The sequence below is a fragment of the Nicotiana sylvestris genome, chromosome 10 (genome assembly GCF_000393655.2).
Source record: "Nicotiana sylvestris chromosome 10, ASM39365v2, whole genome shotgun sequence".
Taxonomy (NCBI): Eukaryota; Viridiplantae; Streptophyta; class Magnoliopsida; order Solanales; family Solanaceae; genus Nicotiana; species Nicotiana sylvestris.
In genome coordinates, this window is record NC_091066.1 from 118,065,123 (window position 1) to 118,090,375 (window position 25,253).

Here is a 25,253-nt window from a genome sequence, read left to right on the forward strand (position 1 = left end):
AACTAGGAGACCCTTCAGGCTCAATGCACCCAAACAGACTCCTGGTAAAACAATTGAAGCCAAACAAAGAAAGATACCAGTCGTACCTCGAAGACAGAAGGAACGCCCCATGGCGCAACCTACCTTGCAACGATCGGAGGATAGATCGAGGATAGGACCCCCGTGGGCTCATCAACAGATCCAGGTTCAATCTAAACATAGCGCCAACAAACGCGCCCTACTTATCGTAAAACAAATTTAGCGTCGATGTATCAGACATCATGTTCACTATCAGCAAGATCAGAGACGCCAAGTGGCCCAAACCAATACAGTCAGACCCTTCGTAGAGAAATTACAACTTAGTGTGCAAGTTCTACAACACGCACGGTCACAAGACCGATGATTGCCATCAACTACGAGAAGAAGTGGCTCGACTGCTCAACAAAGGACACCTTCAGGAATTCCTCAACGATCGGGCCAAAAATCAATTCTGAGAGACAGAGGCAACCAAGGAAAATGAGGCAAACGAGCCGCAACATGTCATCCACTTGATCATGGGGGGCGTCGATGCCCCGCAAGAACCCATAATGAGAAGAACAAAAATATCCATCACTAGAGAAAAATGGACTTAGGGATATATCCCCAAAGACGCCCTCATGTTCAGCGAAGAGGACACAGAGGCCCTATCTCAACCCCACAATGACGCCCTGGTAATTTCCTTTCTTGTAAATTTTTTTCAGCTAAAATGTGTACTCGTGGATCCAGGTAGCTCGGCCAATATCATCAGGTCAAGGGTAATAAAACATCTCGGGTTGCTCGAACAAATCGTGCCCGCCACTCGGGTCCTCAACGGATTCAACATGGTGAGCAAAACGACGAAGGGAGAAATCGTCCTTCCGGTTACCATGGCCAGCACAACCCAAGACACCAAATTCCTTGTCCTCGAGGGAGATATGAGGTATAACGCCTTATTTGGACAACCGTGGATGCACTGCATGAGAGCAATACCATCCACCCTCCACCATGTGGTGAAATTCTCGATAAAGGACGGGATCAAAACCGTCTACGGGGAACAACACGCGGTAAGGTAAATGTTCGCTATACACGACGTAATACCAATGCTCATGCCTCCGCTCCCAAATAAAACAACGGGCAAACCATGTTTCACACCCGGTAGAACTTGACAAAACAAAGTAGATATCCACGCCGCATCTACGGCCCCGGGCAGTTATAGTAGACCAAACTCAAGGCATCACCAGCATATCTCTTTTCAAGGTACGTCTATTCCTTTTTATTTTATTTCAAAATCATAATTAGTCTTCGTGTAGGCACTCAATCGGAGCTTCTGGAACGTTAGTACCGTCGCAAAACCTCGAGGCCCCAAAGGCGCACACGTTGCACTCTTTTACTTCGACCTAGCTTTTATCCCAAAAGGAGGTATTTTATTGGCAAGGTTTTTAACGAGGCAACATCTGCGAGCCGTTTAAGGGGGAACTCCACAAAAAGCATTCAAGACATTCATGCGGCTGACTTTTTAAGCGAGGGGCATTTCCCCCGGAAAGTTGCCCACTAGTAGGAGTTTTGAAAAACGCCAAATGAGGTTTCCATTAAGAAATTAATGTATCGGGCCAAACGGCCAATATAGTCAGGCCCCATCGGCAAAAGCATGTACTATCATATCGAGCAATCAAAAAACACCTTTTGTAAAAAAAGGGCGGGAGGGAACTCCTTATCAGAATAGGGCAACAAAATTCTTTCACCAGAAACGTCCTGAAAACTCGAGAACGGACGCAAACGGTTCAAATGCCCTGACGGCCCCCGGGTCAAAGCTCTAAAATGACCAAAAAAATTCAGGAAAGACAATCCTCCAAGCGATCGACTTCGACCTGATATAGGTCGACTCAACACAACAATATATATTATGACAATGGATAGGAGAATGTCTTTCAGCATCTCATTCTCCAAGGGAGGAAATCACAGTGTATTCCCGGCAGGAACTTCTCTACCAAACGCATCCTGAGATACTCGAAGACTTAGCATCAACAATTTAGCACCCGCGCAACCCTAGGGTCGGAATTCCGGGCTCATAAAACCCCTAAAAGGCAACTCCGAGCTCATGAAAAACGGTCTTCAAGCTTAAACAAATTCGATGACTCGGAGACTGTCATTCATCGCCAATCGCCATGCACTGGGAAACCCGAAACTATAAGACCCCTAACGGGCAGACTCAATGTAACCAGATTTATTCTACATTACAACAAAAATTGTAAGAACTCAACAGGCATGACAAAAGTTGTAAGACCTCAACAGGCATGACTATCTGTAAGACCTCAATAGGCATGAATATCCCGAAGTTCAGGCTATACGTCGCATTTGTAAGAGTCCCGAAAGGCAGTGTAGACACCTGAACTATCACTCGGGATCAAAAATGGCTTCGTCCAAATACTTATGACTATGGTCAAAATGGCTAATACATCCAAGCTAACGCGACTCAGGGATGTCCGACCGTCGCTAAACAAAAATCATAGGCCACTATGTCGAATATACTTCGGAAAGAATCGGTTAAAACAGGCTTCCTTCAACAGGAAAAAATAAGCTTCAACCATGTCAGCTCCAAATCACAAGGCTTCGACCTACTCAGCCAACGAGCTATGAACTTTTAGAGGTGCTCGAAACATCGCCGATAATGACTTGAAATTGAGGTTCTTCCACAACCGATGAGGGGTCAGTCAAAAATCTTTCAAAAGACCTTAACGAGCGGAAAACAAAGCCTACAAAAAGCCCACGGGAAAAAATAGCATAAGAGCCATTGTCGCCAGCTAAGCAAGCCTCCGGGCCACATATTAAAAGGTCTCTCTGACCAAAACAGCGTAAGAGCCATTGTCGCCAGCTTGAAAATTGACAACTTGAGGATTAAAATGAGCTCGAATCGTAACCCGGTTCGGAGACCATATCCGAAATAGTTAACTATGCAAGCCCCCGAGCCACATATTAAAAGGTCTCAATGGCCAAAACAACGTAAAAGGCACTATCGCTGGTCTAAAAATCAAAAGCACTTAAGGGTCAAATTGAAGCTCGAGTCGCAATGCGACTCAGAGACTGGACCGAAATAGTTAAACTGCAACATGCCTAAAGGCACGGCATAAATGCCACTGTCGACCAGCCAAGTGAGCCTCCGGGCCACGTGCGTGTAAGGTCACTTCGACCTGAAGCACAAAAGGCCATCGTCGACTAGCCATGTAGGCAAGAGAGAACTTACGGGTCAAATTAAAGCCCAAATCGCAACGCGACTCGAAGACTGGACCCGAAATAGTTGAAACAACAAAACACCCGAGGGCAAGAAATGAATGCCACCATTGTCCGCCCATGCAGGCAGGAAAGAACTCAAGGGTAAATTAAAGCTCGAATTGCAATGCTTGCTCGGAGACTGGATGCAAAATAGCTGAAACAGCAAAATACCCAAGGGAAAGAAATGAGAACAATCACCATCCGCCCGCACGAGCACACAAAATCGAAGGACATACATGCTCAAATAAAGGCCTGACTCAGAAACTGAGCCTAAAAACAACTGGGCAGAACATAGAGGCCCCAAATGCCTGATCGCATAAAGGATCACGCTTGAAAGCTCTCCAGCCTGCATGATCATTTCCGAACCCACAAGGATCCCACCAAAAACAAGGAAACCTGCCCGCCGGATCAAAGGCGATACGGGAAGAGATACAAAGGAGGTAAAACTTCAAGATTTCTCTCATTTTATATATGCGTGAAAGGTGTTCTCTCCATCTACAAGCATGTTATGTAAACAACAAAATACAAAATGGCAAAATCTATGCTCCACCCCTAAAGGGTCACGGCCTACCAACCCCATCCTCGCCCTTCATGGAATCGGCAATAAACAAACCGAGCATCATGCCCGACTACCTTCACTCAAACAAATCCTTCTAGAGGGACGGAACCCCAGGCATAGGTCTCTTCAAGTGCGTGTCCCAAAAATCTACGACAAATGCATCCCTCGAAGGATCGCTCCGACCTGGCCCGATCATCGGCGATAAGTCAAAGCTCCTTCATCATGCTCGGTCTAGCTTAGTACTATACCAGTCCAGACACTGGTTGTTCTCAATTCGGACTTTTTAGGAATCAAGCTACAACTTCAAAATCATATCCACTCAGATCGAAGCTCGAAGCCCGCATTTAATATTTCAGGTATTCCTAGCTCAATCAGCTCCACCCCTAAGGTCGAAAAGGCAAAACGCTTACCATAAGAAGACTTTTGCCTCACTAAAAGGCTTCTGTAATGCGAGCTCTGATATGTCCCGAATCGCTAGTGCACCGACTCGACCATTGTTTCCCCTTGCCAAGAAGCCTAAGGAGCCTACCCTAATCCAGGCCCCCCGAAGTATAGCCGCTTGACGGAATAGCTCAAAACCTGAGTCTATTAGAGTCTTACAGAGGAAAAACCCGATAAGAAAGGGAAGACCCGAGATACGGAGAAATCATGTTGAAACTTACCACGAAGTGAAGCCGGAAAGCCTACTCGACGATCGAGCACCCTCCTGGTGGCCCAACCCTTGTTGGCCCAAAGGAACCGTTACTCCGGAACCAAGGACTCCAGGAACTCCAGGATCGGATGATGCACTCTCCTCAGAAGCACGGGCCCATCACGCCCCGATAAAAGCTCCTTCATAATTATGAAGCGCACACCTCATCTATCGCCGTGCTCGACCTCTGTCGTGCCCCGAATAAGCAGCCGCTAAGGGCATGACCCACCAGCACCATGAAATCAGCAAACTCCAATGACCCCCAGGAAGCGAAAGCAACCTCACGACTACATACAAAAAGGGCGGGAACGATTCAACACCAACCAAAGGCACCAACCATCGGCACCACCTCCATGTTTCAAGGTAATGCTCAATGCCAAAGACATCTGCCATAGTAGGAAAGTTCCCCAGTAGGCCAACAATGCCTTTGCCAAATTGGCATACAACTCCAAAAGCCCTCCGCCAAAAAAGGCTAGCTTACGAAGAGATAGGCATCCCTAATAAATGCCCGATAATGACCAGGGAGGCCCTAAGCACGGCCAGGCCTCCATTCAGGGATTGCCTCTAGGAAGTCATCGGCAACCCGGGACCGCGAGTCCTCAGGAAAGTCTCATCTCGAAGGCCATTATGAGGCCTAAAGATGTTATCTATGCTTTCACGCAGGGAAAGGGTCCCGGTGGCCCAAGGTTATTTTCCTAATTCGAGTCCGATTCGAGAAGTCACAAAAGACCCCATGCGAAGATGTTTCACCAACAAAAGGCCGGGAAGAATACTTAAGGCCAGTATCACAGGCGACAAAATAGGATCATGCATTCAAAGCTGCCAAAAATATAAAGAGATACAGCAAGTGTCGAAGTAAGAAATCAAGAAAATATCTTTGTATTTATACAAATGTTCGCTTATAATGACCCTTGAGGGGTCCTTACATATGATTACATTAAATGTGATTACAAAAGCCCGCAGGGGATCCTTACGTAAAAGTGAAGAAGTATAAGTGATATGCATACAGCTGGAGCCTAAGGACCTAGCCTATTCAGGTTGCATCTTCGTCATCATCCTCTCAAGCATATGACCTCAAAGACAATATCTTCCAAGTCCGATCCCCTCAATGATTTCATCCTAATCCTCCCGAAATGACATCTTCAAAAGGGAGGGTATAGAAAAGGAAGGCAGGGGAGAAGAGCAAAATGGCGAATGAGAAGCCGGAAGAACACAAGAAGTGGCTGGGTGAACATTTTGGCTAGTACAAACTCTGCCAGTACTGCCATTTTTAAGCCACTTCTTGAGACGTTGCCTCGGCTCGGAAGGTAATAGCCGGCAGAGACCGCCGAAACACCCTCTGGAATCCAAAAGGGGTGTAACACGCTGAACCGAGGGAGGAGGGTGAGCAACGGTGTATAATTTGAGCCCCCTCTTGAGCAGCGGTGCATAATCCAAAGTATCCCATGGGTCGGAGGAAATCGGTCCTCTACCTCATCACCCCGAGCCAATGATAACAACAACAACAGCATCACATCGGCACAACTTCGCCCAATCAAAAGAGGATCGAAGGTTGGGCCACAGTACGTATGGCATAATATCTGAGGATACGAGCTTTAAACAAGATGAGATGGCAAAAATTCAAAGATAGCGGGAAAGGAAGAAAAGATGGGTGTCAATGGAAATTTATAAGAAAAGCCAACCACGAAAAGTCCCATTTATAGGGAGGGCAAAGTAACTGACGGTTCCATTACCGCCCTCGAAAAGCGTAACAGCAGGCGTAATCAATGCGTTCATAGAAGCTAAAATGATAGCAACAAAGATCGAAGAATCGCGACATATCGGGTAATCCTAGAGAAGCGGAAAGGCGAGGCGCCTCGACACGTGTCAAAAGGGGACTGCGCCGTCAGCGTAACGTCGTTATGGGAGATCAAGAAGTGGAGTGTCAAAATCACTTCTTATCAGGGAGGCAGAGACTATCTGTGCACGATGAAATCAGGGAGGCCGATTTCTCCTCGACTGAATACCTCGAAGGGAAATCTAGAAAGCCCGGGGTCTCAAGCCAGTCACGTCCCTCAAGATCGGCCAGTATCCTACCAAGGATAATGTCAACTAAAACCTCGATGAATGTAGGGATCTCCCGAGGAATACATCCGGGGTCGATCAGGTCTATTCAAGCGGCTCGACATAAGCCCACGTGTACATCGCAAATTTAGCCGGTTATCCCATCCTATTTCTTTTATCACACAATGTATCTTGTACGAAGTTGGGACTTCCCCCTTTCTATAAAAGGGGAGTCGCTAACACCCAGTATAGGTAGAGCTCCAACTATTCTACTCAAGTGCAATTATATCTTCTCTCTCTTTCTCCTCTCTAACTCACTTGCCCTCACTGGCTCGAAGCCATTTAGTTATTGCCTTCTTGTCTGTTCTTTGTTTATCACTTGGTATTGGCTCGAAGCCACCTTATATCTATCATTCTCTTACTTACTCTTCATTATATAGCTCAGTATTGGTCGTAAAGATCCTTGTTTGATTATATACTTAGTTGTTATCCCATTCCCGATTATCCCCGATAGCTCGAACTCGACCCTGTTATCGGCCCCGAGGTCCCCGTTGACCAGACCTACACCCTGGTAGTAGGCCCTTCGATTACTATCTTATTTTAACTTCCTTTTCATCATTAAACTCCATATTATTAGCATCAACTGCTCTGACAACTAGCTCGGGAATAGATCACGTATTTTTAGAATCTCATTTACAAATTTAATTGTTGTTACCATTTTTATGGTAAACAAAGTGGTTGAGTGGGATGTAGTGAGGTTGAGTGCTCTGAGAGTATGAATACATGATTCATCTCTAAGGTACATGGCATTGGCATGCATATATGACATACATGCATAGAGACACATTTTTTCTCATGTTTTACGGTATCAAGTCATTCATGACTTTTTACATATATTGATATGTGGCTATTGAAAGGTATTTCACACTTGTTATTTTGAAAAGGGAAATGAAACATGTTTACCTATTGTGGAAAGGATTTTCAGGAAAGAGTTACAGTTTTCAAAACTTACTCATATTCTTAATGATTTCGATAGAGGATTTGGGCTTTCATTGGTATACTTGAAAAGTGGAAATGTTTTTGGAAAGCTATGAAATGGCTGAGCACTTTATTTTTGAGCTATTTCTTTTTGTATTTGATGTACACTGTATGAACTACGGTTGGAATATTTGTGTTAGACCCGACCTATGTACCAGCTCGTCATTGCTTTCAACCTGAGGTTAGGTTTGTTATTTTTTGAGTACATGGGGTCAGTTGTTCACATACTGCATTTCCTGCATATTACGTGCAAATCCCGAATGCTGATGTTGCTGCGATCGCTAGTTGATGGATTTGAAGGCGTACCTGCATTCCTGCTATATGCTACCTCTTGTTCACGGTAGCCTAGATTATAAAATTCTGTTTATGTACTTTTCCAACAGAAGATGTATTTTCTTCATAACAGCTTTGTAGATTATATTCTTAGAAGTTCATGATTTGTTCTACCAGTCCTTGGAAAATGTATAGGAAATAGATAATTCTGTTGTTTAATTATTTTATTAAGTTAAATGGAATTGGATAATTGTTAATTGGCTTACCTAGCGGGTTGGGTCAGGTGCCATCACAACTCGTGAATTTTTGGTCGTGATATTTATATTTTTCATACATGAATCGAAAAATAAAATCATATGTTTTCTATGAGTACCGGCTTTTATACTATTTAATTAATGGGAATTTGGATTTTAAAGTAATAAAAATAATTAATTAAGTCGATCAATCACTGTTGGCTTGCCTGATGGCAGCATTAGGCGCTATCACGAACTATAGTGGATTTTGGGTCTTGACACATATACTGCGACATACAACATACAATCCCTGCAAAAAAGTAGATTGATAACTGTTAAATACAAGAAATATATATATATATATATATATAAATGCTACAACAATAAAAAAAGGATTGAATGCATACATCCTCCCATATCGTTGTTGAGTCACATTTGAAATAAACACAACATGAAATGCATCGATTTGTTCCTTATCATTGTATGCTAGGACAAATCTTCGTGTTGCTTGTATCTGTAAATATCACTGATAGATAGGTATAGAGGTATAACCTTAGCAAGCTTATCTATCTCAGAACTGACATAAGCATCATGATCTGCTGATCAGTATGAGTCATATACATTGACACATCTGTCGTTAAATGATACACCTGCCAAAATCCAATAAAGTTTTTCTTTCCGGTTGACTAGTATCAAAATATTATCGAGTGTGTGTGTCATGGTACATTAACTAGCAACTTGTATTCACATATAAATTTTTTTTTTCTTGGCTACACTTGCATTATTACTTGTATTATTATACTTGTTGAACATTTCAGTAATTCTTGTCTTGAATATACAATCGACCGTGGTGTATTTGAATGTGTTATTTTAGTCAGACTTGCCTTTCTTTATCAAGTAGTAAAATATGACATCAATATGATGTGGATTAGTAAATACAAACAGTCAACACATTTAATACAAACACAGTAAAAATCAGAATACAAATAGTGAACGATGAATACAAACAGTGAAATACACTGAATACAAACACTAAAATAAACAGAATACAAACAGTAAATATATTGAATACAGTAGTAAAATACAAACAGATAAATACACTGAATACAACAGTAAATACACTGAATACAACTAGTGACTGCAATAAAATACAAACAGTAAAATACACTAAATAAAAATAGTGAATACAGTGAATACAAAAATTGAATATATTGAATAGAACAATAAAATATAAATATTGAAATACATTGAATACAAATAGAAATTCAGTGAATACAAACAATGAATATATCGAATAAGTACATTGAATATATAAGGGATATATCTTACATAGCCGTTCCACAATTGCCCCTCAAATGATAGAAGGTAAAACCAATTTTTGTCAGTGACTTGATAAACTCCAAAATCCAATGGTTTAGGCAATGTTGACCTATGTTTCTTGTAATGGTCATCATTATCCTTTCTAAAAGAATTTAAAAACAAATTAGCATTAGTCTTCATAATATGTAATGATCCGGCCGATCGTTTCATGAGGTACCGCTCTGTTTCCCCCATTCCTACTTTCTTATATGTTGTTCAGCTATATTTCATTGTATCGTGTTGGTTGGTTCGGGTTTGGAGTAGTTTTGGAGTGTTATGAGACACTTAGTCTCTTAAGTTGACCATTTAGTTGGAAAAGTCAACTGAAAGTTGACTTGTGAGTAAACGACATCGGAATTTGCTTTTTATGATTCGGATAGCTTCGTTAGGTGATTTTGGACTTAGGAGCGTGATCGGAGTGTAATTTGGAATTTCGTGGTAGATTTAGGCTTGAATTGGCGAAATTGGAATTTCGGCGTTTTCCGGTTGGTAGTAGAAATCTTGATATCCGGGTCACAATGGAATTTCGAAAATTCGAGTAGGCCCGTTGTGTCATTTGTGATGTGTGCAAAAATTTTCAAGTCATTCGAAGGTGATTTGATAGGTTTTTTGGTCGTTTGTGGAATTCAGAAGTTTTGGAAACCTTAGGCTTGAATCTGAGGGTGTTTTGATGATTCGATGTTGTTATGAGTGCTCCGAAGGTTGGTATAAGTTTGAATAGTGTTATGTGACTTGTTCATATTGTTGATTGAGGTTCCGGGGGCCTCGAGATGGATTCAGAAGATTTTCGGAATGTTTAGTTTTGAAAGTGTGCAGGTTCAGTTGCTGCCCCTATCATAACCGCACATGCGGATTGGAGACCGTAGGTGTGAGATCGCAGAAGCGCTAGATCAGCCGCAGATGCGGCCATATGAAAGAAGACTAGAAGTCACAGGTGCGGGAGGTGTAATGCACCTACGAGACCGCAGGTGCGGGTAAATAGGCACAAGTGCGGCTCCAGGGCAATACGTGAAAACCGCATATGCGGTTGGTTTAACCGCAGAAGCGGTACTGCAAGAGCGGGAAGAGGATCGCAGGTGCGGAATCCCTGGGTCAGAAAGTATATATGCTCCCCTTTGCAAAATTTTAGTTGTTTTCCACCATTTATATCCGGAGTTGAAGCTTTTTAAAGGGTTTTGAAGAGGGAATCAAGGGGGTTTCTATTGAGGTGAGTTTATTGAACCTAAAACTCGATTCTATGTTGATTTTCAGTTGTTTAAACATGAAATTTATGAGATTAAGGGTGAAAATTTTGGAAATTAGGGCTTGAAATTGGAGAGTGTAAATTGCGGATTTGAGGGGCCATTTGAGGTCCGATTTTGATGTTCTTTGTATGTATGGACTCGTTGGAGGGTAAGGATTCTATTCATGTAATTCTTATCGGATTTCGAGACGTGGGAATAGGGGGTCGGGTTTGAGCAATTTCGGGATTTTTGATGTAATTTGATTATTTTTGCATGGGCTTCGTTCCCTTAGCATATATTGATATTATGATTCTAATTTTTGATAGATTCGACGCGAGTTGAGGCCGAGTCGAGAGGAAAGGGTGTCGTGGAGCAGGATTTCATCCGGTTTGAGGTAAGTAACGATTGTAAATCTAGACCTGAGGGTATGAAACCCCAAAAATTTGTACTGTTTTGATAAATGAGGTGATACAAATGCTAGGTGACGGGCGTGTGGACGTGCACCTGTAGGGATTGTGACTTGGTCCGTCCTGTGGCAACTGTATAGTTGCATATTTTGATATAATGTATATGATATCCAGATGTTTTAGAAATAAGTTTGTTAACTTGGGTTGAATGCCATGTTTGGGGCCTTGTGCCGAACTATTTAGAGCCTTAGGGGTATTTTACTACTTTCCTCACACTGTTTTGATTTGAAAGCATATCCTCAATCATGTTTTACCTGTTTATTGTTTAATCCAGTTTCATCACTCTACATCTTAATATATGAAAACTGTTTGGGCTGAGTTTCCATGATTTTCACTGAAATGCTCGAGTGGCCGTAAGGTTAATGACTGAGAGAGGTTGAGGACCTAATGGTGAGGATTATATATATGTTATGGATCGGGCTACACACCACAACGATATTTATGTATATATTGATCGGGTTACATGCCACAACGATATATACTGGATCGGGCTACGTGCCGCAGCAATATGACACTTGGGCTGTAGGAGCCCCTCAAGTGTCTGTACACCTCTAGTGAGTGTAGTCGACTATATACTATGGATCAGGTTGCACGCCGCAGCAGTTATTATTATTATGAGATATCTATTGAGCTGGAGTGCTAAGTGTGAGTACTGATTGACGAGAGCTGAGTCACAAGTGACTAAGACGCTTGAACGAGAGGCTTTACTTATGAGTGATACATTGCCCGAGGGTCTTGTTTATGAGATTTTCTGTTTTCACTATTCTTTTATACTGAGCCTCTATTAAAAAATGTTGACTAAATGTTTTAAAGGATTCTTCATTGAAACTAGAGTTTTTACGAGATATTTGGTTATTGAACTGCAGATTTTGACTTTGATATTTCTGTTGTGATTCTTGATAAAGTATGCATATGATTTTTTTTTTAAATTCTCATCATTGCACTCAGACTTTATTTACTTTAGTTACTTACTTAGTTAGCGTACTCACGTTACTCCTGCACCTTGTGAGTAGATCCAGGTGTCCGAGCATTAGAGTGAGAGCTTTCAGCACTTTCAGAGTCTTATCCGGAGATTGCAAGGAAGCTGCACGACATCCGTAGCCCTGCCTTTCTCCTTCCTATCCTAGTACTTTGTATTCCAGACTTATTTTGTATTAATCGAATAGTGTTGAGTTGTTCTTAGTGGCTCATGACTAGTGACACCAAATTCGGGTTGTGTTGATTTATTTAAGTACTTGTTTTCCGCGTATTTCTTTTGATATTTTAAAAATGAAAAATTTGACAATTAATCTGTTTAGAAAAAAAATGAATTTTGCAAAAGATCTTCATATTGTTCGTATTGTTTTGGCTAGCCTAGTACTGTGATAGGCACCATCACGACCGGGGTATTTTGAGTCGTGACAAGTTGGTATTAGAGCCTAGGTTACATATGTCTCACGGGTCATGAGCTGGTTTAGTAGAGTCTCGTGGATCGGTATGGAGACGTCTGTACTTATCCTCGGGAGGCTATAAAACCTTTAGGAAAACTTCACATTCTTGAAATTCCTGTTGTGCGGATCTGTTGATGCTAGTACTAAACGTCTGTTATTCTATTCTCTCACAGATGGTGAGGACACATGATACCGGTCAGGACGGACAACCACCAGTACCACCAGTTAGAGCCACTAGAGGCCAAGGTCGCGGTCAAGGCCGTGGTAGGGGCAGGGGTGTAGCCCGCACAACAGCTAGGGCAGCACCTGCAGATCCACCCGCCACCCCAGTTTAGGATCAGGTCCTTGGTGCGGACGCTCCAACAGTACCAGCTCAGGCACCGGCTATGCCTATTGTGATTCCAGGCCTTCAGGAGGCCATAACACAGATTCTATCAGCATGCACTGGCCTAGCTCATGAGGTCTTAATTACTACAACCGTAGCTACTTCTTAGGCTGGGGGAGGCACTCAGACTCCAGCTGCTCGCACTCCTGAGTAGGTTGTGTAGGGACTTCAAACACCGAGGGCACCTCCAGCCCAACCGATTGCACCATCCCAGGATTATGTGGTACCAGTTATGCTTGAGGACGGGCAGCGTCGATTGGAGAGGTTTTGTAGACTTCAACCTCCGACTTTCAGTGGTACAGAAGGCGAGGATTCCCAGGGTTTCTTAGAAAAGTGTTAGAGGATGCTTCAGACCATGGGTATTTTGGAGACCTGTGGGGTCTCGTTCACTACTTTCCAGTTTTCAAGAGCTGTCTTTACTTGGTGGGAGGCTTATGAGAGGTGTAGGCCTGTTGATGCAGCGTCCCTTACCTGGCAGCAGTTCTCCACTCTCTTTTTGGAGAAGTATGTCCCACAGTCTCGTAGAGAGGAGCTGCGTAGGCAATTCAAGTAGTTGTCTCAGGATGATATGACTATGATGCACTACGAGATGAGATTTTAAAAGTTAGCTCGTCATGTTGTTTTTTGGTTCCTATGGATAGAGAGAGGATCAGGAGGTTCGTGGATGACCTCACATATCAGCTTCAAATTCTTATGACTTGAGAGAGGGTGTCAAATTCTACTTTTGAGAAGGTTGTTGATATTGCTCGATAGATTGAGTCAGTTCGTCGCCAGGAGGGAGATGAGAGGGAGGCCAAGAGGTCTCGAGGATATAGTAGTCTTAGTGACACTCCTTCGAGAGGCCCGTTTTAGCACAGCATAGGCCGTCCATTCATACATGCTCAGTCAGCTCGCCTAGTTTTACGTAGGGCATCATTGGGCGATGGTTCTCATAGTTCTCATCAGGGCCATTTATCACTTAGTGCCCTACCAGCCCAGAGTTCGTCCCATGCTCCATCAGTTCAGGGTTCTTCTATGCTGGGTCATTCTTCTGGTCATTCCAGTGCTAGGGGTTCCCTTTAGTCCCCATCCCCAGCGCCATAGAGTTGTTATGACTGTGGAGATTTTGGGAATATGAGGAGACGATGTCCTCATCTTCTTGGAGGTCCATCTCAGAAGAGGAGTCCGCCCTTGACTTCAGCTCCAGTTACTTCACCACCCATTCAAAAAGCCAGGGGTAAGGGTCATTTAGCTAGAGGTCGCCCCAGATGGGGAGGTCGATCAGGTGGTGGTTAGGGCCATTTCTATGCAGTCCCAACTAGACCCAATGCTATTGCTTCAGATGCTGTGATTACAGGTATTGTCTTAGTTTGCCACACAGATGCCTCTGTGTTATTTGATCCTGGTTCCACTTTTTCATATGTGTCATCGTATTTTGATCGTTATTTGGATACGCCCCGTGAGTCTATTGTTTCATCTATTCGTGTATCTACTCCGGTGGGCAATACTATTATTGTGGATCATGTATATCAGTCGTGTGTGATGACTATTGGGGGTCTGGAGACCCGAGTGGACATTCTGTTTCTTTGTATGGTGGACTTTGATGTGATATTAGGCATGGATTGGCTATCTCTGTGTCGTGCTATATTGGACTATCATGCTAAGACAGTGACGTTGGCTATGCCAGGTGTGCCACGGATTGAGTGGTGAGGTTCGACTGATTTTGTCCCCAGTAGGGTGATTTCATTTTTGAAGGCCCAGCGGATGGTTGGGAAAGGTTATCTTGTATACTTAGCTTTTGTAAGGGACATTAGTGCACAAACTCCTAGTATTGATTCTGTTCCAGTAGTGAGGGACTTTCCCAATATGTTTCCTGCAGACCTGTCAGGCATGCCACCGGATAGGGATATTGACTTTGGTATTTATTTGGTGCCCGACACTCAGCCCATCTCTATTCCACCATATCGTATGTCACCAGCGGAGTTGAAAGAATTGAAGGAGTAGCTTCAGGAAGTCCTTGATAAGGGGTTCATTCGGCCTAGTGTGTTGCTTTGGGGTGCACATGTTCTATTTGTGAAGAAGAAGGATGACACGATGAGGATATGCATTGATTACAAATAGTTAAACAAAGTGACAATCAAGAACAAGTATGCTTTGTCTTGTATCGATGATTTATTTGACCAGTTTCGAGGAGCGAGAGTGTTCTCTAAGATTGATCTTTATTCAGGTATCACCAGTTGAAAATTATAGACTCGGATATTCTTAAGACATCCTTCAAGACACGATATGGTCATTATGAGTTCCTTGTGATGTCTTTTGAGCTGACTAATGCCCCAGCAGCGTTCATGCATTTGATGAACAATGTGTTTTGGCCTTATCTCAAATCGTTCGTTATTGTATTCATTGATGGTATTCTGGTATACCCGTGTAGTCAGGAGGAGCACACTGAGCATTTGAGAGTTGTGTTGCAGAGATTGAGGGAGGAGAAACTTTATGCAAAGTTCTCCAAATGTGAGTTTTGGCTCAGTTCAGTGGCTTTCTTGGGGCACGTGATGTCTAGTGAGGGTATTCAGGTTGATCCAAAGAAGATAGAGGTGGTTCAGAGTTGGCCCAGACTATCCTCAGCCATAGAGATTCGCAGCTTTCTTGGTTTGGCGGGTTATTAATATCGATTTGTTCAGGGATTTTCATTTATTGCATCACCCTTGACCAAATTGACTCAAAAGGGTGCTCCATTCAGGTGGTCGGATGAGTGTGAGGCAAGCTTTCAAAAGCTCAAGACTGCCTTGACCACAACTTCAGTGTATTGTGATGCTTCGAGAGTTGGTATTGGGTGTGTTTTGATGCAGGAGGGTAGAGTGATTGCTTATGCTTCTCGTCGGTTGAAGCCTCATGAGAAGAACTATCTTGTTCATGATTTGGAGTTGACTGCCATTGTTCACGCGTTGAAGATTTGGAGACATCATCTTTATGGTGTGTCTTGTGAGGTGTTTACTGATCATCATAGCCTCCAACACTTGTTCAAACTGAAGGATCTAAATTTGAGGCAGCGGAGATGGTTGGAGATGCTAAAGGATTATGATATCACTCTATTGTATCATCCGGGAAAGGCTAATATAGTGGCTGATGCCTTGAGTAGGAAGGTATTTAGTAGGGGCAGTTTGGCATACATTCCTGTTGGGGAGAGACCACTTGCAGTTGATGTTCAGGCCTTGGCCAATCGATTTGTGATTGGATATTTCGGAGCCCAATTGGGTTTTAGATTGTGTGGTTTCTCGGTCTTCCTTATTTGATCGCATCAGAGAGCGCCAGTATGATGATCCTCATTTGTTTGTCCTTAAGGACAGAGTTCAGCACGACGACGCCAGAGATGTGACTATTGGTGATGATGGAGTATTAAGGATGCAGGGCCGGATATGTGTGCCCAATGTGGATAGGCTTTCGGAGTTTATTCTGGAAGAGGCTCATAGCTCACGGTATTCCATCCATCCGGGTGCTGCAAAGATGTATCAGGATTTTGTGACAGCACTATTGAAGGAGGAGAATGAAGAACGATATTGTGGGATTTGTAGCTCGGTGTCTCAATTTTCAACAAGTAAAATATGAGCATCAGAAACTGGTGGCTTGCTTTAACGGCTAGATATTCCAGAATGGAAGTGGGAGCGGATCACCATGGATTTTGTAAATGGGATCCCATGGACTTCGAGGAAGTTCGATGCTATTTGGATGGTTGTGGATCGGCTGACCAAGTTTGCGCACTTCATTCCTATGGGTACTACATATTCTTCGGAGCGGTTAGCTGGGATTGATATCCGAGAGATATGTTCGCCCGCATGGGGTTCTAGTTTCTATCATTTCAGATAGAGGTACTCAGTTCACTTTGCAGTTTTGGAGAGCCGTGCAGAGAGAGTTGGGTACTTAGTCTGAGTTGAGCACAACTTTTCACCCTCATACGGACGGGCAGTCCGAACACACTATTCAGATATTGGAGGACATGTTGTGCGCTTGTGTCATTGATTTTGGTGGTTCATGGGATCAGTTTCTACCTCTCGCAGAGTTTGCATATAACAATAGTTATCAGTTGAGCATTCGGATGGCTCCATATGAGGCTTTTTATGGGAGACGGTATAGATCCCTAGTTGGTTGGTTTGAGCCTGGCGAGGCAAGGCTTTTGAGCACAGACTTGGTGCAGGATGCTTTAGACAAGGTAAAGGTGATTCAGGAGCGGCTTCGTACAGCGCAGTCGAGACAAAAGAGTTATGCTGATAGGAAGGTTCGTGATGTGTCCTACGTGGTTGGAGAGAAGGTTTCACCCATGAAGGGTGTTATGAGATTTGGAAAGAAGGGTAAATTGGGTCCTCGGTTCATTGGTCCTTTTGAGGTGCTTCGGAGGATTGGGGAGGTGGCATATGAGCTTACTTTGCCACCCAGCTTGTCGAGTGTGCACCTAGTATTTCATGTTTCTATGCTCTGGAAGTATATTGGCGATCCATCTCATGTTTTGGATTTCAGCACGGTTCAGTTAGATGGTGATTTGGCTTATGATGTAGAGCCAGTGGCTATTTTGGAGTGTCAGGTTTGAAAGTTAAGATCAAAGAATATAGCTTTAGTGAAAGTGCAGTGGAGAGGTCGGCCCGTAGAGAAGGCTACCTGGGAGACCGAGCTGGAGATGCGGAGCAGATATCCTCACCTATTTGAGGTTTCAGGTATATTTCTTCACTCGTTCGAGGATGAACGTTTGTTTAAGAGAGGGAGGATGTAACGACCCAGCCATTTATGTGTGGTTCAGCTACATTTTGTTGTGTTGTGTTGGTTGGTTCGGGTTTGGAGTAGTTTTGGAGTGTTATGAGATACTTAGTCTCTTAAGTTGGTCATTTAGTTAGAAAAGTCAACCGAAAGTTGACTTGTGAGTAAACGATCTCGGAATTTGATTTTTATGATTCGTATAGCTTAGTTAGGTGATTTGGGACTTAGGAGCATGATCAGAATGTAATTTGGAAGTCCGTGGTAGATTTAGGCTTGAATTGACGAAATTGAAATTTTGGCATTTTCCAGTTGGTAGTGAAAATCTTGATATCGGGGTCGGAATGGAGTTTCGGAAATTGGAGTCGGCCCGTCGTGTCATTTGTGACGTCTGTACAAATTTTCTGGTCATTCGGAGGTGAATTGATAGGCTTTTTAGTCGATTGCGGAATTTGAAAGTCTTGGAAACCTTAGGCTTGAATTTGAGGGTGGTTTGATGATTCGATGTTGTTTTGAGTGTTCTGAAGGTTGATATAAGGTTGAATAGTGTTATGTGACTTGTTCATATTGTTGGTTGAGGTCCCGGGGGGGGGGGCTCGGGATGGATTCGGAAGATTTTCGGAAAGTTTGGTTTTGAAAGTGTGCAACTTCAACTGTTGCCCTTGTCATAACTGCACCTGCGGATTGAGGACCGCAGGTGCGATATTGCAGAAGTGCTAGATCAGCCGCAGAAGCGGCCACATGAGAGAAGTCCAGAAGTCGCAGGTGCGGCTCCAGGGCAATAAGTGAAAAACGCATATGCGGTTGGTTTGACCGCAGAAGTGGTAGCGTAGGAGCGGGAAGAGGGCCGCAGTTGCGGAATCCCTGGGTTAGAAAGTATATAAGCTCCCCTTTGCTAAATTTGAGTTGTTTTCCACCATTTTTATCCGAAGTTGAAGCTTTTAGGAGGGTTTTGAATAGGGAATCAAGGGGGTTTCCGTTGAGGTGAGTTTATTGAACCTAAAACTCGATTCTATGTTGACTTTCAGTTGTTTAAGTAGGATATTTATGAGATTAAGGGTGAAAAATTGGGGCTCGGGGGTTGGGTTTGACCAATTTCAGGATTTTTGATGTAATTTAATTATTTTTGCATGGGCTTCGTTCCTTTAGCATATATTGATGTTATAATTCTAATTTTGGATAGATTCGACGCGAATTGGGGCAGAGTCGAGAGGTAAGGGCGTCGCGGAGTAGGATTTCATCCGGTTTGAGGTAAGTAATGATTGTAAATCAAGAAATGAGGGTATGAAACCTTGGAATTTCATACTGTTTTTATAAATGAGGTAACGCACATGCTAGGTGACAGGCGTGTGCGCGTGCACCCGTAGGGAATATGACTTGGTTCGTCCTGTGGCGACTGTATAGTTGCATATTTTAATATACTGTATATGATATCCATGTGTTTTAGAAATGAATGTGTTACTTGGGCTGAATGCCATGTTTGGGGCCTTGTGCCGAACTGTTTAGACCCTTAGGGGTATTTTACTACATAACATTGTTTTTGTTTGAAAGCATATCCTCAGTCATGTTTTACCTGTTTATTGTTTAATCCGGTTACATTACTCTACGTCTTAATATATGAAAATTGTTTGGCCTGAGTTTCCCTGATTTTCACTGAAATGCCTGAGTGGCCGTGAGGTTAATGACTGAGAGAGGGTGAGGATTATATATATGTTATGGGTCGGGCTGCATGTCGCATCGATATTTATGTATATATGGATCAGGCTGCACGCCGCAGAGATATATATTATCGGGTTGCGCGCCGCAGTGATATGACACTTGGGCTGTAGGAGCCCCTCCGGAGTCTGTACACCTCTAGTGAGCGTAGTCGACTATATATTATGGATCGGGTTGCACGCCGCATTAGTTATTATTATTATGAGATATTTATTGAGCTGGAGTGCTGAGTGTAAGTACTGAATGACGAGAGCTGAGTCACGAGTAACTGAGAGGCTTGCCCGAAAGGCTTTACATATGAGTGATACATTGCCCGAGGGGCTTGTTTATGAGATTTTCTATTTTTACTCTTCTTTTATACTGAGCCTCTATTGTAAAATATTGATTAAATGTTTTAAAGGATTCTTCATTGAAACTGGAGTTTTTACGAGATATTTGGTTATTAAACTGTAGATTTTGACTTTGATACTTCTGTTGTGATTCTTGATAAAGTATGCATATGACTTTTTTAAATGCTCATCACTGCACTCAGACTTTATTTACTTTAGTTACTTACTTAGTTGGCGTACTCACGTTACTCTCTTCACCTTGAGTGCAGATCCAGGTGCCCGAGCATCAGAGTAAGAGCTTTCAGCACTTTCAGAGTCTTATCCAGAGATTGCAAGGTAGTTGCACGGCGTCTCCGGCCCTGTCTTTCTCCTTCCTATCCTTGTACTTTGTATTCCAGACTTATTTTGTATTAATCAGACAGTGTTGAGTTGTATTTAGTGTCTCATGACTAGTGACACTAGATTCGGACTGTGTTGATGTATTTACGTACTTGTTTTTCGCGTATTTCCTTTGATATTTTAAAAATGAAAGATTTGAGACTTAATTTGTTTAGAAAAAAAATGAATTTTGCAAAAGATCTTCATATTGTTCGTATTGTTTTAGCTGGCCTAGTACTGTGACAGGCGCCATTACGACCGGCGTATTTTGGGTCGTGACGCATTATAAAAAGTAAAAACATACGTTATACATCGAACAACCCTTTGATCATGTTTAGCAAGCAGACCATCACGAACCCATTTTTCATATTTTTGAATGACTAAAGTATGATGTGGCATCGCTATAAAATCATCTTCAAAAGGATGTTTTTTTGTCAAAAATGGTAGTCAACTTCACCGAACTACCTGTAGTTCATCGGAGTTATAAATAAGGACATCGAATTATAGTGAATACAGTGATATAAAATATAGTTTGATAACAGTTAATAGGATATTAATGAGAAAATCAGAATGTATATTTGTATACAAAGGTACTAACCGGCTGATTCGATGTTTGTCTCATAGGGCAAAGAATTTCATCAACTTGGACGCTGATTCCTGTGCAAAGGTAATGGTATTGCATCAGCAAGTTTAGCTGTAGGATGTATCACAATTTTTGTTTTAGGAATCTGACTTGGAAAGTCCTCTCAGGCCAACTTAAATTGGGACACATGTATTTCTCCAGACATTTGAGCGGCAAGAGGTAGAACATTAGACTGTATTCTATTTAGGTCATCAGATAAATCCTCAGTAGTTTTGGTTGTTATCACACTTGGCACCTCAGATTCAATAGGCCCTTCATCTCTAAAATCACCACAGTCTGGAATATTCTCTGTAGAGGCCTTTAATGTTTCTCCACTTAAATTACCATAGGGAACTCTATCGGCATGAATGTCGGTAGGCAGCTTCTTCTCCACACCCTTAAGATAAAGAATAATGGAATACATTAATATATTATTTATTAGAATAAAATAAGTGCAACATAATAGAATAAACATAAAATATCAATTTTCAGTGTATGTTGGCAGACATGTATATTATTCAAAAAAAATACAATAACTGTATATTGGTATTTAGGCAAACCTGTATATAACTATATTCAAATGTATTATATATCTGTATTCAAATGTATTATATATTTGTATACACAAGTATATCATTGTATTCACGCGTATTTAATTGTATTCACATGTGTTATATAACTTTATTCACAAGTATATCACTGTATTCTCATGTGTATATCTGTATTCTGACTTATGTATGTTAATGTATGTCTATATATAGCAATAATGTATATAACTGAAAGTATTGTATTTGAGTGTATTTATACAGAGCTCCATCATGAATACAACTAAATAAACTGATTAAACATAAATCATAACACTACCTATATACTAAACAATAAAGAAATATAACCTCTTGAAGTTTTCCCAACAGTTGTATCATGTTGTATTTGAATTCCCGGATGGTCACACAAGTTGTCTTCAGTTGACCTTTGAATACCACCATCATGTCTCCCAGTATATTTCTTTTTTTGATATACCTTTTTAGTATTTTGATTGGCTTTAATATATTAAAAAAAGTATTTTAAATTTGTCATTGATCAATGTTCGTCGAGAAGTGAACTCACCCATCACCTAATAATTATACCAACAATTAGAAACGGGTTAGAATATACAAGAAAGTGAAGGCATATACTGTAAAGATGAATAATTACAAAATTCTTGAATGAGTTTAGATCCTCCGTCAAGATAGACAAATCATCAGATTTAATATCAATTGGTACGTCATGGTGGATAGAGGTGTGATTTTTTTTCCACATGATATGATGCCTTTAGAGAAACTGGCTTCTTATCCCTCAATACAGGTTCCTTGATTTCATTCTTAGAAAAAGGAGGATTCTTGGCATGAGGTTTAACAGACACTTGTGTTATTGGACTCTTTGCAGGTGAGGGTTCAATTAGCTGTTTTTTGCTCTTCTTGTGAGGTGGTGAAGATGATTGACCTATGCTTGCATCATGTTTATGCTTTAGCTGAAGAGTGACTGTAGGAATAAAGTCATCAGAATACTCCTCATTATGGTTTGTATGAAGAAGATTTCGGTCTACATCATCGTCATCCGGAGTCACCTAAATACTGTAAGCTCACTAGCGGTTAGTTGAATGTTGTTGTATTTCATCTGGAAAAATAAATACATTCAATGTAAATATCTATTGATGTGTCATTCATAAGTTACTGTATATCTAAATATAGGCAGACATGTATATACTTGTATTCACATGTATTATGTAAAAATTAATAACAATGTATTAAATGTGAAAGTTGAATTTTTTTACTATGTATTCTGTTGTATATTTGTATTTGTGCAATCATGTATATATCTATATGATGTATTCAAATGTATTTTGAATTGAATTATAAAAATGTATTTAATTACATAAACATATGTTGTATATAATATCAGCCGGTTAAATAATAATAAATTATCCAGTTTTCCTCATCGTTGAAAATGCCATCATCAAGTAAGAAAATGGTGGCTGGTTGTCAGTGGACTTACAATTGAGTATCCTGGAAATCTGGTTATCAACTCGATGTGCAATTTTAGGGTCGACCTTTGAACAATACTCGTATAACTATACTTGTATAGAAAGAGGCATGCCAGCTATCATGTAATACTTCTTATGGGAATCCATCTTCTGGCTAAAAGATTTGAGTAGGGAATTGAATGCCTCTTTATCCCATGGGTAATCACAATATCTCCCGCTCTCGGCCAAGTCAAAATGTAGCCTTGGAATGGTTGTGCAATTTTCTCACTAGATAATATGAATGTGTGTATGAAATACAACACAACTATTTTAATGGCATCTCCATTATTGTCAAAACCCCAATTCTTGTCATTAAAGCATTTTACCAAATCAGTCTTCCTAACAGTCTTTGCTACGCCAAAATATGTTTCCACAATCCTATTAGGCCTTTTTGTGTTAAACTTAAAATCTTCAGCATCACTAACATAATTTAGACCAATAACTACCGTAAACTTCCTGCATGAAAAGTACAATGTTGTACCATTTACATGTATGAGAAATGAGTCAAGAGAACTTTCTTCCAGCTCTAGTACCATGAAGCACCTGACCAACTAATGTTGAACGTCACAATGTTTCATACTGAGGTTATACCAAAAGAGGTATTACCATATAGTTTGTACTGCTCTAGACTAAGCTTTTCTTTGAGGTCGGAGATTATGTCGGTGTTAATGTAGGAATTGATATGCGGCGATCAAGTAGGTGGGTGTTTAACAAATAATTTTATTTTCTGCATACAAACACCACAAAAAAGATAATTACATTCTTGAAAATACAGATGAATACATCTAGGTTGGTACAATACTTTCATTGTATTTAATATAGGTGATCTCTTAGTTCAAGGACAGATAAATTCATGTATATATGAATACATAATTTTCATTATATCCAAGATACAGTACATACAGTGATACAACTATTGGTGTATTTTAAATGTTACTTTCTGAACTCAAATAAATATAAATACAAATAAATATGAAAAAATACTATAAAAACTAAAAATCAGTGTATGCAGACGAATATACATAAATACATGTATAATAAAAAGCAGGGAGGTTATAGAAATATACAAAATACATGTATGATTTTTTTTTAAAATCACCTTGTCCTTTCGTGTTTTTGAGATACTTCCTTTAGCGACCTCTTTTCCCTAGCTCCAAGGGTCTCATAGTGAGCTGGCAGTGGATTCTGATTGATATTTGGTGCTTCTGGGGCCTGAACCTCGATCGGATGAGTATCAATAAGCTCCTACACAGCTGTTTTCAGTTTCCAACACGTCTCTGTATCATGCCCCGGGGCTCCTGAACAGTACTCACAACTCACCGAGTGGTCAAGATTTCTAGGAGGAGGATTTGGCATTTTAGGCTCAATTGGATTCAGCATGCCCAACTGCCTCAACCTGTGGAAAAGACTAGTATATGATTCCCCCAGTGGAGTGAAAGTCTTTTGCTTCTGTAACCTCTCATTCTTGAAGGCTTGGTTTGGTCGGAAACCCGTTCCAGGGGGATTTCTGTAGGCTCTTGGGGGTGGATATGTTCTTTGTGGATCTGGGTATGGATTTTGTGGAGCCGGTACATGCCATTGTGCGTGTGCCGGAGTTTAGGTATAGGTTTGTGCATGATGGACGGAAAAATGGGGATCTGGCGGTGGGTAGTAATGTTATGGGGGGTTATATGGAGTGTGGGGGTAATTTTGGTGGTAGGGTTGTGGTTGGATATAGTAGGGTGACGGGCCTCTAGATCCGAACCAGGCTCCGGACTCAACAGTCGTAACATCTTCTTTCTTCTTCTTCCCAAGTACACCCCTTGTGCCGCTTTGAATGGCCTGAGTGGTTGCCTTGATCGCTGAATAACTCATAATTTTGTTGGACTTAAGCCCCTCCTCGACCATGCCTCCCATTTTTACAACCTCATTAAAAGAATTCCCAATTGCGGACACCAAATGACCAAAGTAAGTTGGCTCCAAAGCTTTCAAAAAGTAATCAACCATCTCGCTCTCTTTCATTGGGGGATCTACCCTTGCTGCTTGCTCCCTCCACCGGAAACCATATTCTCTAAAGCTTTCACTGTGCTTCCTCTCTAGTTTAGTCAAAGATAGTCGTTCTGGAATGATCTCAAGATTATATTGAAAGTGACAAGCGAATGCTTGTGCCAGATCATCCCATGTGTACCATCTTCTGTGATCTTGGCGGGTGTACTACTCCAATGCTGCTCCGCTCAAACTCTGACTGAAGTAAGCCATTAGAAATTCATCCTTTCCTCCGGCTCCCCTCATCTTACTGTAAAAACCTTTCAAATGAGCCACCAGATCACCGTGTCCGTTGTACAAGTCGAATTTGGGCATTTTGAACCCTGCCGGTAGTTGTACATTTGGGAATAAACACATGTCTTTGTAAGCCACGCTTACCTGACCTCCTAGCCCTCTCAAATCCCTGAAGGATTGTTCTATGCTTTTCATTT